This window comes from Felis catus, chromosome B4, assembly GCF_018350175.1.
Source record: "Felis catus isolate Fca126 chromosome B4, F.catus_Fca126_mat1.0, whole genome shotgun sequence".
Classification (NCBI taxonomy): domain Eukaryota; kingdom Metazoa; phylum Chordata; class Mammalia; order Carnivora; family Felidae; genus Felis; species Felis catus.
This window is the reverse complement of record NC_058374.1, coordinates 111,813,921-111,825,522: the sequence shown is the minus strand read 5'-3', so window position 1 is coordinate 111,825,522 and position 11,602 is coordinate 111,813,921. Positions and strand designations below refer to the sequence as shown.

Sequence of the window (11,602 nt, the reverse complement as noted above, 5' to 3'; positions counted from 1 at the left end):
AATAATAGTGACATTTATTGAGCATTGACTACACCTAAACATTGTTAAGAGCTTTCTATAAATATCTGGCCAAACCCTCACAACAACTCTATGATACACCATAACTCAGCACTGTTTAAGGAAAAATAAATGAGTTCCTTGTATGGAGGCAAAGAATATCAAAGGTAGTAAACATATGTTTCATGGCTAATGAAAAGATAGGAAAATGGATGTGGTGAACTTGTTAATACCCTGGTACTTTTCCAAGCGTTTCTCCTGCCCGTCTTCTTTTGCATTAATTTAAATCCTATATATCTTTTGTGGCACCAGTCAAATCTAAGCCCTCTTTTAGGAAAACTTCCTCAATAACATTTGAGTATGAGCTTTTCCTCTTTTGATTTTCTGGAATTTAAATTTAGGACCATACTCCATGACCTAGATTATATAATATTTGGGTTAGAAAAAAATGCCTTATACCTAGAAGAGTACAGGGTGTTAAATAATTCCTGTCAAAAGATGACAACTAACCGTTTTGCATTTTTCACCTATAAAAATTTTCCATTATGTGACTTGAAAATTCCTGTCTTAGACTTACGCAAAACCATACTTCATTGAATTCAGCAAATGTAATTAATGTGTTGCTAATAGACAACAGTTCTCTGTGATTTTCAGTTAAGTAATGTTTCTCTTGACATCTCTCTCTGGTGATCCAGGTTAATGGAATTTGAGAATACATACAACTATTTTTTATGAAGCATTGAATATTTCTCCTCTCATGCTTCTCTCCACGTGTCAATTCTCTTTAGCACTCTGTAAAAATCAGAACTTGTATATTCGCATATCTAATTTGGGAAATGATATGGTTTTAAATATGTGCTGCTGTTGATATGTCTTATTTTGTCCTATTGCTAGATGCATGTGACAGAATCCTTGGGGGTAAAGATCTTAATGTTTCCCTTTATGCTCAATTACATTGAAGATTTTAGAAAACTGTCTATGAGTTATACATGATTAGTTCATGTTGAATTGATCAACTTATTAGAAAATAATCAATAGTTTTGACTTGCCTCACCAAATGTCACGTACTTTAATAGTTTGCAGAGTATTGTTATTTTGAACACATGGCCTATCTTCAAATAATGTTAATACCCCAAATAGTAACTTGCCATAGGATTTAAATACCTTTATAAATTTTGCATTGTAACTAAAAAAAGATAGTCATATATTCAAACTGCATTAAAAGAACTTTGTAAAATAGGTATTTCAACAAAAAAACCCACATTATTTTATTATTCTTAATATGCACTGATAGATCTCTAGGTCAGTTAAATCCATGGGATACATGAGGTCTTAAATGGGAGAATATGGTTTAATCTTACACAGTGGCATCTTTGAATTCAAGGAGTTCCATTTTTAGGAAGTGCTAATTAAGCAATGAAATATTTTCTTGACTTTTACATTGAGAATTGTCATTAAGGTGGTTTCAGTAATAAACCTGTTAGAGAAAAAAATGAATTTCCTTATGTAATGTGTACAGTTATTTCTATATTGCTTTCAGCCTGTATTTGCTATTTGAAGAATCAAAATATAAAAACCAAACTACACAGTACAATCATCTTGACTATGACAGTGAAAGTATATCAGTGTGTGTGACTCATATTTCATTAAAATGCATACAAATATGTTCTAGGATATATATGTATATAATCTCCATAAATGAAAACTCTATTGAAATCATGTCTTAAAATGAAGATGCTGAGTAATTTTTCATGACCACAATAATTTAAGAGTATACATTTTATTATTTGGAATTGTAACAAACACAAAGTGCACAGATTCTAATTTAATCTATTATCCATTTTTGCTAGTGTAGTGTAGCAATGATTCCTATATTACTTTAATGTTAAATTCTTGATTAAAGTAGAATACATAATTCAATTTTCCATTGCGACTTACTTGGAGGAAAAGTTGGACCAAAGCCAATGATTCTTAAATTTCTCTAAGTCGTTTTGAAAAGATAATCTGTTCTTCTGTAAAGCAGTCTTGAAATAGTGTCAGGAAGGGCTATTGTACCACACCAACCAATTCCTTAATAGTGATTAAAGAGAGGAAGAGAGGGGTAAGAGAGGAAGAGAGGAAAAACTATCGTTTTGCCCAAGTGCTAATTTTTCACGTCAAGGGCACACAGCTCAAAAGGTAATGTCTAACCTGGTAAGATACATAAATTGATTAAAAAAAAATATATTAGCAGGGTCAACTGGGCGTTTTTTGCTTTTTAAACTTTTTACGTATTTTGTTTCTAAGCCTTTAAAATATTTTAAAAGAAACGCTACCAGAGAGTGAACATACATAATAAAGTCTTGCATCGCTTGTATGCTTTTAAGAAGACGTTACAAATATTCATTTTTCCAGTCCTGGAGTTAAGAGAAGGGAGGAGACTCCGCAGAACTTATCTTTTTGTTCTGATTAAGTGGTATTGAAAACAACACTGCTAAGGTCTCTGGACGAGCGGCGACGGTTAGTTCAAATAGAAGCAATTGGAGGAAGATGGAACACGGTGTCTTAGGTAAGACAAATCTTTACATACAAGTGTGCATGTGTTGGAGGAAGGAAAAACAGTTTTATTTTTAAAGTAGATGTCTCTATGAGTGGTTTCTTTTTTTATTAACTTGCAAAATCTCTTGAAATTTGGATCAAAGCAGGTTACTTCTTAGCCTCTAAATCCCGCAGGTTACCCGATGTTTGTTTGTGTGGGTTTTTTTTTCCATTTTTTTTTTTCACCCACACGAAAGAAGGGTGTTGGGTCGAGATGCTACAAAGTGAACTAAAAGAGCCAATGGCTGGGTATAGGTAGGAAAAGCAAACCCAAAACGAAAACATGGGGATTTTAAGCGCGGATCCCGAGACATGCCTGGGTTAACCCTTTGGGCGCTGCAGCGGGGATCCCCGGTGTCTGGGGCCCGACCGACTGGAACGGAGACGAGGCGCCCCGCCCCCGTCGCGGGAGTGGGCTCTCCTCAAGGAGCGAGCGAGCTGAGAGGCACTTTTGGCGTCCGGCGCGTGCGTCACGGCCCGGGACGGGCAGCGAGTCCGGTACGAAGTGGAGCAGAGACGCGGCGAGGAGCCGCTCAAATGTCCGCTGGCGCGGGGTCAGCCTTAACCTGTCCTCGCCAGGAGCGCTCGCCCTCGCCCACCCGCCGGCCCAGCTCCCGGCTTCTAGAGGGGCGCAGGCCTGAGGGTGGTTCGGGCGGGGCCCGGGGCCCCAGGTGAAGAGTGCCCGCGCCCGCCTGCGGCAGTCCTCGCCGTCCTGCCTCCACACTCGCGGCAGCCTACCGGCCCCGCGCCCAAACGGCAGCTGTGAGTGACTGACGGAGTCACCGCCCCTTGCGCTCCAGCCACCCCCTCCTCCCCCGCCGCCCCTCCCCCGCCTCGATACGTCATGGAAACACGGACGTCAGAGCTTCTCAGCCAATCGCAGGCAGCAGCAAGAGGAAAGGCGAGAGCGGGAGGGGGCGGGGGCAGCGGCCGACCGAGGTTCTCGGGGAAGGAAGAGAGGGAGGGGCGTGTGGAGGCGCTTGTCCCCCGCCCCTCACTCCGGACACCCTTTCCCGACCGCGCGGCAAGTTCTAATCGTCGGGCGCGCGCTCGCCTGTCGGGGACGCGCTCGCTGGGTCCTCCCCTTAAACGCCCTCTCCACGCCGCTCGGCTCCTAGTCCCCGGTTCGAGCCGAGCTACTTCGGCGCGCGCGCGCTTGCCCGCCCCCAGGCTCCCCGCGGGCTGCGTCACGTGACCGCGCCCAGCCGAGGCGGCAGCAGCGGCGGCGCGAGCTTCGGCGGCGGCGGCGGCGGCGGCAGTGGCAGCGGGAGCAGCTGCGCCGCCAGCGTGGAGCGGGAGGCGTGTGGGTGTGGAAAGAAGGGAGCGCCAGACCGGAACGGGTGAGCGTTCACCTCCCCCTGCCTACCCCGGCAATCTTGCGGGCCACCCGGTGCAAACGGGGCCCCTGCCCGAAGCTTTGCGCATCCCCCTCGTGCTTGGCCGTCCGCTCTCCTGTCGCCACGACCCCGCCTGGAGCGGACGGGGCTGCGGTGCTCACGAAGGGGGCTGCACCCCGCCCGCCCCTACTGTTGCGGACGGCGGCGTGAGGCTGGCGGAGCTGCCCGTGCTGAGCGCGGCGCGCCCTGTGTGCGGCTCTGCGGAGCCGAGGAGGCGGGTCCTGCGGGGACGCGGGCGGCCACTCGGCGGCTGCCGGGCTCTGGGCGGGGGCCGGGCTGGGCGCCGCCTCCTCCTCCGCCGCCGCCTCCTCGCAGTGCAGCGTGAGTAGGGAGCCCCGGCTGGTGGACGCCGAGCCTCTGGGCTCCGCGGCCGCCTCATCCTCGAGGTGCAGTCGCACCTCCGCGTGGCGCCCCGAGCCCTGCGAGTCGGCTACGGACGAGCGGAGGACCGAGCCCCACTCTCCGTGCTTCCCGCTGCCCCTCACCGCTCTCACCCCCACCCCCCGACCCTCCTGCAGCCTCCCCTTCCTTCCCCCCTCGGAAAATGGTTCCTGTTGCCGGGCGAGGTGAGTGGCGGCTGCCGCCCGCCCGCGGCGGTGGCGGCGGGTCAGGTCACCTGCGGGGGAGGCCGGGCGGAACGTCGAGGTCGGGGCGTCGCGGCTGGGGTCTTGACAGCTGGGTGTTCAGTGGACTGCGGCGCAATCGGGACAAGTTGGCGGGGGCGTTCGGGGCGCCCCTCGCAGGTTGTCTCCTGCCGCGCTCGCCCCGGGAGATCATAAAGGTGAGCGGGTTCCTCGGCGTGCGCCTCAGCGCCGGGACCGGCCGGGAGTCCCCGCCCAGAGCTCGAGGGACGGGGCTCGGTGGGGCTTCGTGTCTACACCCGCAGCTCTTTGGCTTTTCTCAGCCGCCTCGGCCGCGCCATAGCCCATCTTGCTGCCGGCCGCCCCCGCCCCGGCGTGTGGTGACCTTGAGGGCAGCGGTGCCCTGCACTTTCCCCAAGCCCCAGGAGGGTCACCCTCTAATCCCCAGCTTCGGCCCCACTGGCGCTCCGCGAGCTGAGAGCGGGGTCCCCTACTCGTCACCCGGCCGGGGCTGGTTGATTGATGCGTTGTCACACCGGACGGTGATTCCGCGGGGAGCTAAGGAGCAGCCTCGCTTTTCTCCCGGCGTCTTCTGGCCCCCCCAGGATGTTGACGGTTGCTTCCGATTCGGTTTTTTGGACTTAGTTTAAAAGGAAAAACAAACACCAACCCACAAGCCCTGCGTCCTCCACTCCCCCTTTGGAAAGGGTCAGTAAGAAAGAACCGCATTCCAGTTGCGGAGGTGGGGGTGTGCTCCCTTTATCCCATCCTGCAGGAGAATCTTTGGCTAAGCTAGTTAGCGACCCCTGGTTCTGCGCCGCGGTCACTGGCCAGGTTGGTGTCCGTGCGGATTTCATTCACCAGTTTTCTGCGGGACTCGCAGCGCTGGGAGAGCTCGCATCCTGTGCGGTGCAACGGTGCTTGGTGCCGAGCTGGGGGTGGGAGGGCCGTGCTAAGGGAAGTCAAAGAGGGTCTCTAAATCTGGGGAGGGCTGGACCCTATACCACACGCAAATTTTTACCTTTCCCTGGGGTTAGAGCACAGCAGTCACCTTTGGCTGTTATGCATGCTACTTTTCTGGGTTTATTAATAATCTAATGGCTCCTGTTAGTATCGATTGCTGTTCACGATGAATTAGTTATATGGATTTTTTTCCCCATATGTGTGTAAGTATATGCATATATCTGGATTGTCTTTCAACATGGAAGCCTTTGTTGTGTTTAACCTCCCCCACCTGAGGACAGTCTTATTTTAAAATAAAGCTCTTGCTCAACGTGGGTGTATTTTATAATAAGAAGTACTTTTAAGGATCTGCTTTGTATGAGGCTGTCCTCAAGCAGAGGGTGTGTAACCCTTTGGATGGTGGCCCACGTGAGTCAATAAAGGGCCTTCACCGCTTGCCCTGCCGCTAGCCTTCCTCCGACTCCCTGTCCTTGCGTGTGGCGGAGGCGGATTGGGGGTATTAGAGGGATTGGAGGAGAATCTGCTTTTTACTGGTGCGTTTCATTTGGGTCCCCCGCCCCCACCTTTTTCTTTTCCACCCTGGTGAGTTCAAATTTGAAGTAGATAGAAACGTTTTTCTTAAAGGGAATCTTTGAAAACTAGTACATGAAATGGGCTCACTTAGCTATGATTTCAGGGGGACGTTTTAGTTTCTACCTTGCTTTGGACGAGACAGTTAAATTGCTGTAATTAAGGGTGGATCTCTGTCCTGATTTTGGTTTGGGTGTAACTGCAAAGATCTTTGAAAAGTAACTGTTATTTCCTACCATATAGTCTGCAAAAGTGAGTCACAATGGGTGAGTTGAGGACAGAGCGCCACCTTTAATTTAAAATTTCGTGATTTTTTTTTTATTAAAATGGTGAAAATTCAGAGTACGCCTTCTTGGTTTTTGTTGCGGCTATCATTATGACATCTCCATTTAGATGTTAAGGTGAAATTGTCTTTAATTTTTTGTGTGTTAATGGGGGTTCCTGCCATTCTATGGGAAATACTGCTTTTTAATTGACGCTTGTGACTTAATATAGGATTCTGAGATATGAGGTGAGAAACTAGTTTTGATTTGTGCTTGTGATAATAGGAGTAATGATAGTCTGGACCTACTTAGGAAAAGAAATAAGGAAATAGCTGCATTGTAAATAGATCTTTAAAATGAGCTATTGCCACCAAATAAAGGTACCTACCGTTATGATAGTGGTTTTGCAAGTGTTTTGGTTTTTTTTTTTTAATACGGCGTATATTCTATTAACAGATTTTACAGTAAAGATGCAAAAAATCTGTAAATTTATTAACCTTGAGTAAAGTTAGTAATTCTTCTTTGTTTTTCATCTTGCAACAGCTTGCCTTTTATGGTTTTACTGCAAGTTTTACAGTTACTTGTTTTTAAATGATATAAATGAGGACTTCCAGCAGGAGTTCTTACATTCAAAGTTATTAAAGACCATGTTGGGAAAAGTGGTTTCTATATATGGCTCCTTTCAAATGCATCTCATACAAAAATAAATGGAGTTTTTAATGCTCAGGAAATAAATGATGTAGTGACAGTTGAATTGGTGAGATTCCCTTCCCTGCCCACTTGCTCCCCCCTGTCCCCCCCCCCCCCCCCCAGATCAAAAATTCAAGGTACACTGTCTCTTTAGGCACAGGATACTTTTTGATAATTATTACTACAGATGTAATATGAAGAAATAAAGATTTAGCTCATGTAATGAATGACTGAGTGTGTGGATATTACCAAATGGTTTTCATCATCAACCACAAGATATTATTGCCCTTCTATCTGTATTTAAGGTTTAATTTGAACACTTGCAGTTTCTTCATAGACTACTGTAAACCATAAGCTGTTCAGCTACAGATGTTTCATTAAGTTAAAATTGAACACAAAATTTGAGATGAAGAGTGGCTTATGCTTTTTCAGTCTGTGGAACATGGCCTCATGTTAAGGACATTAGTTGAGCAATTAGGTTGATATATGTAATTATACATTGTTATGCATAATTTGATAGAATCTTCAATTTGGGGGTTAAATTTACCAAATTCCTTTGTCTGACAGACATGTTAACTTAATTTTGGATGAAACAGTCTCTTACCTTGTGAACTGAGTTGTATAGGTCAACAGGTTTTAAGAGGAATGGCCAGTTACAATTGTCACTCTTTTATGTACTAACAACAACAACAACAAAAAGAGTATTTGCCCCTTTCTTTCTTACTTTTTTGCATTTACATGCAGCTGAAATTGGTTTGTTTTCATTTTTTAATTCCTGAATTTTGTAACAAATGAGCAAAAACATAAAGGAGTAAAGATCAGGGAGCAAAAACCTAAGAATTAAATTTTTGCAGCTTGGATAAGATTTTACTTGCCCAGTTGGAGGGGAATGTTATTATCTAGTCGGTGTCATGATATATAAAAGGGTAATGTGAGTAGCTTGTTTTGGAATATATAGAATCTGTGGTAACGTCAAAAGCAAATGATACAGAGTAGTTATGGGAAAAATATTTGGAAAGAGAACTTTTAAAAAGATTTCTTTTTTAGCTTTTACAAGTGTTTTACATAAACACGCATGTACGTTGTTGCTTTGTTGAAAAAAGTTTTATTATGGAAATTGCCAGTCATGAGAAAGTACAGAGAGAATGATATACTCAGTGACCAATACTGACAATTATCAATTGGTGACCCATCTAATTTCATTTCTATCTTTACACATGAAATAGATCTGTTATAAATGGGGACACAGGTAACTGAAGTGAATTTATGTGAATTTTACTGGTAACTTACAGAATACACAATTAATGTCCAATATCTAATTGAACCTGAAAGGTAATTTTTATGTTCTTCATTGTTTTACAGCAAGCTCCTAAAGATAGTATCTCTCAGATTTTGCTCTCAGTAATAATGCTTTTAGTCTGTAAAGTGCTTTACAGTATTTCAGAATATAACATTACTACCTCATTTGAGTCCACAATAAATAATCCTGTGAGATGAGTAAAATCGGTAGTCCCTCCCCCCCCCACCCCAGTTAGGTAAACTGATTTGTCTAGGCCCCACAGTCACATAGCTAACAGCTAGATTAGCCAGAACTGGACTCGAGGTGGCTTCTTGGTTTTGCTCCATTGCTCTTTCCATTATACATGTTTTTATGTAAGTTTGTGAAAGTTATGTAAGTTTATGAAAAATCAGTTTCTGATCAGAATAAATTTAATAGTGTAATATAAATAGATTTGTTTGGGTTTAACTTTATACATATACTCTATTGCTTATATTTGGTATAATGTAAACAGTTCATACTCTGATTTACTTAACAGCTCAGTAAAATGTATTTGAACATATTTGAAATACTGTATTTTTAATATTGTGGATTGGATCATTCTTAAGTAAGGAATTTTGTTTTCAAAGACCTGTTGGTCTTTGAAATGATTAAGGGTGTCTTGTATCTTGTGTTAAAATGGCCTATGCTACAAGTTTCTTTTAATTTCTGCTGTAATTTTTTAATGCACTTGTTTTTCTGTCAAACATATATATTTCCTGAGTCTTTTTGAAATATTAATTTGTAATGCCATTTAGTTTTACAAAGGTCCCAAACAAGGGGATTTTAGTTCCTCAAATACAAAAGCTTTTTATAAATCTGACAAGGCAAGTAAGTAGTGGTTCTCCAGCATTAGTGTGCATGAAGATTACCTGGGGGAGTTATTCAAAGTGCAGATTCCCTGGCGTTGCCCCTGCAGTTCTGATTCAGCACATTTGGGGTGGGACCCAGTAGTCTGTATTTTGAGAAACATGTTAAATTTATAACTAGGTTAAAATTATATGATGCAGTAGGAATGCCTTTATAAATTAGAAGGGCATCATTGATTTGTTTGACTTGGAAGATAGCAGAGTTAGTGCTTTCAAACAATTTTGACTCTTGTAGCCAGGTTTGATTTGTGGACTTGGTGGGTTTTGTAACAGTTGTAAACCTGGTAAATTGAAAATATTCTTATCTTTGTTCACTGTCTTCTTTCAGAAGTTCCATCTGTGATTATTTATTAAGTTACTTATTATTACATGTAAACTCCTAGACAAAGAACATTCTTTTTGTTTTCATGCCCCAGTGTCTGCCATTTCCAAATGACTTGAACATGGGGACTTATTTTTGTGAAAATAATGCATATTATGTCAGGACAGTACTGTATATTTATGCTTAGTCTAGCTCTTATTTTTTGGTAGAAAGAAAAATTTTGTATGTTCCTTAAAAGGACGTACATTGGTGGATAAGTAGTGGTCCTTAGAATTTCAGTTAACAAGCAGCTGTTCCTTCAAAAGCAGCAGGTTAGTGCCTAATGATTTTTCAAGAATATGAATAAGACTAATTGATAATTCACTATTCTGTGCACTAAAGCAAGTTACTTTTCTTTTTACTTAAATGTTAAATAACAATTTGTACAGCAGTTTGTTTAGCCCTCTACTATAAGGTCCAGTCGATGTAAACTGATTTGACTTTTTAAACTATTTTATCTAATATTATATACCACATATGGATTACTTTCTATTTAAAACCAGTCTTAAAATACAGTTGTTTTTGCTTTGTTATAACAGGATGGTAAATAGCTTATATATCTGTATTTAAAATACATTTTATAATGAAATTAATTGAAAAGTAAATCCATTTCAAGACTGTGTTGAGCATTTTGTTGTTGTTCCAAAAAGTTAGACTTATTGGCTGTGCTTTAGGATATATTTAGGAATTATGCGTTATAATTTACAAATGACTGTAGAAATTGAAACTAATAAAGAGTTTGGCAGAGAGATCCAGATAAACTATGCGTAAACTGTTAACCATATTCTTTTGAAGCTATTTCTTATTAAAATTTTCCTAGGATAGTGTTAACTATTTTAAACAGTATGCAGTGTTTTAGTTAACTCTTTGCTAAAAACATTATTTGGTATTTTAAGGTACAATAACTTACAACAATATGGTATCTCAAAATCTGGGATATCTGCTTTGTATTAATATTACTGTCACCTGGGCCTCTGGGGGAAAGAATAAGGATAGTTTTGAATGGACCGGTGCTTGCTTACATTGTGAAATCTGAGATTATACTGCCTACCTGTAAACTGGTATGACTACTGTAAAAACCTGGTAACTTTAGGAGAAAAAGTTGTATTTTCTGAAAAATAGATCTTAAAAAGGATTTGCTTGTTTAAAAGATGCTTTTTAAATAACTTCGTTATTAACTGTGGATTTATTGTTCACTGTACTAATTCAGTGAGTTTGCTCCCAGAAGGACATTAAACAATTTTTTTACTCTCAAAATGCTCAGATCTGCTGCTTTAATCTACCCTTCATATTTGTGCCAGAACTTTTTTGTTGTTTTTAAAAAGCTTTCCTGCTGTCATTTCGTCACTAAAACTTTTAACGGTTCCTCATTTTTCTCTTTATCAACACGCACCTTGACTTTGAAGGCCTTTTGTAAAGTAGCTCAGTATTTTCCAAAGTGTCTGTTAGAATGCTGGTTCTAAGAAATATTAATAGGGGTTTTATAAGGGTAGAGGGGCAAAACCAACATCCAAGATTGCTGGTTTATGCAGTTTTCCCTTTGGTTCTTCTCCCGTCCTTTGCTGTGCTCACATGGACTGAATCTCTGTAAATGTGTTTACTGTTTTGCTCCCGTTTCACAGAATCCCTTTTAGTGGATCATCCCACCTGTTACTTTTCTATATTACCTAAAAGGATCCCCACTTTTCTATGCTACTTAATGGAATCACCACTTTGTACACCTCTGGTGGGTGCCATTCGCGTAGGTCACACTAGGAATCACGTTTCCTGCAGCTGAGAACAGTGCTGCAGTAACTTAGCGCTGTCCACTGCCCACTCTGTGACAGTCACAGTCTGGCAGTCTTCCATATACACCCTTCTCATTACCTTTGCTGTCATTATGTTTTTTCCTCTCACCTGATAGGAGCCTCGATCTTCTTGTCTAAGTGTTCCATCCTTCAGAACTCAGCATTAGTCTACCTTTCTCAATCATCACTCATTAATTTTCTTGTCTGAATTTCTCTGCATTTGTAGCCT

General features: G+C 42.5%; 1 protein-coding gene across 5 annotated transcripts in view; it reads left to right on the top strand.

Annotated features, from left to right (window-relative positions):
* Positions 1–3,522: 3,522 nt before the first annotated feature.
* ATP2B1 (ATPase plasma membrane Ca2+ transporting 1) overlaps positions 3,523–11,602 on the top strand; it is a 128,566-nt gene continuing 120,486 nt past the window's right edge. The window contains exon 1 of one of the 5 annotated variants that reach the window (XM_019835324.2): positions 3,523–3,914. The gene's annotated coding sequence lies outside the window, so the exon portion shown is untranslated. Of the gene's footprint in view, positions 3,915–4,411; positions 4,538–11,602 lie in introns of those variants that run through there. The other 4 variants (XM_019835323.2, XM_006933920.4, XM_003989101.5 and 1 more) reach the window with 4 other exon arrangements.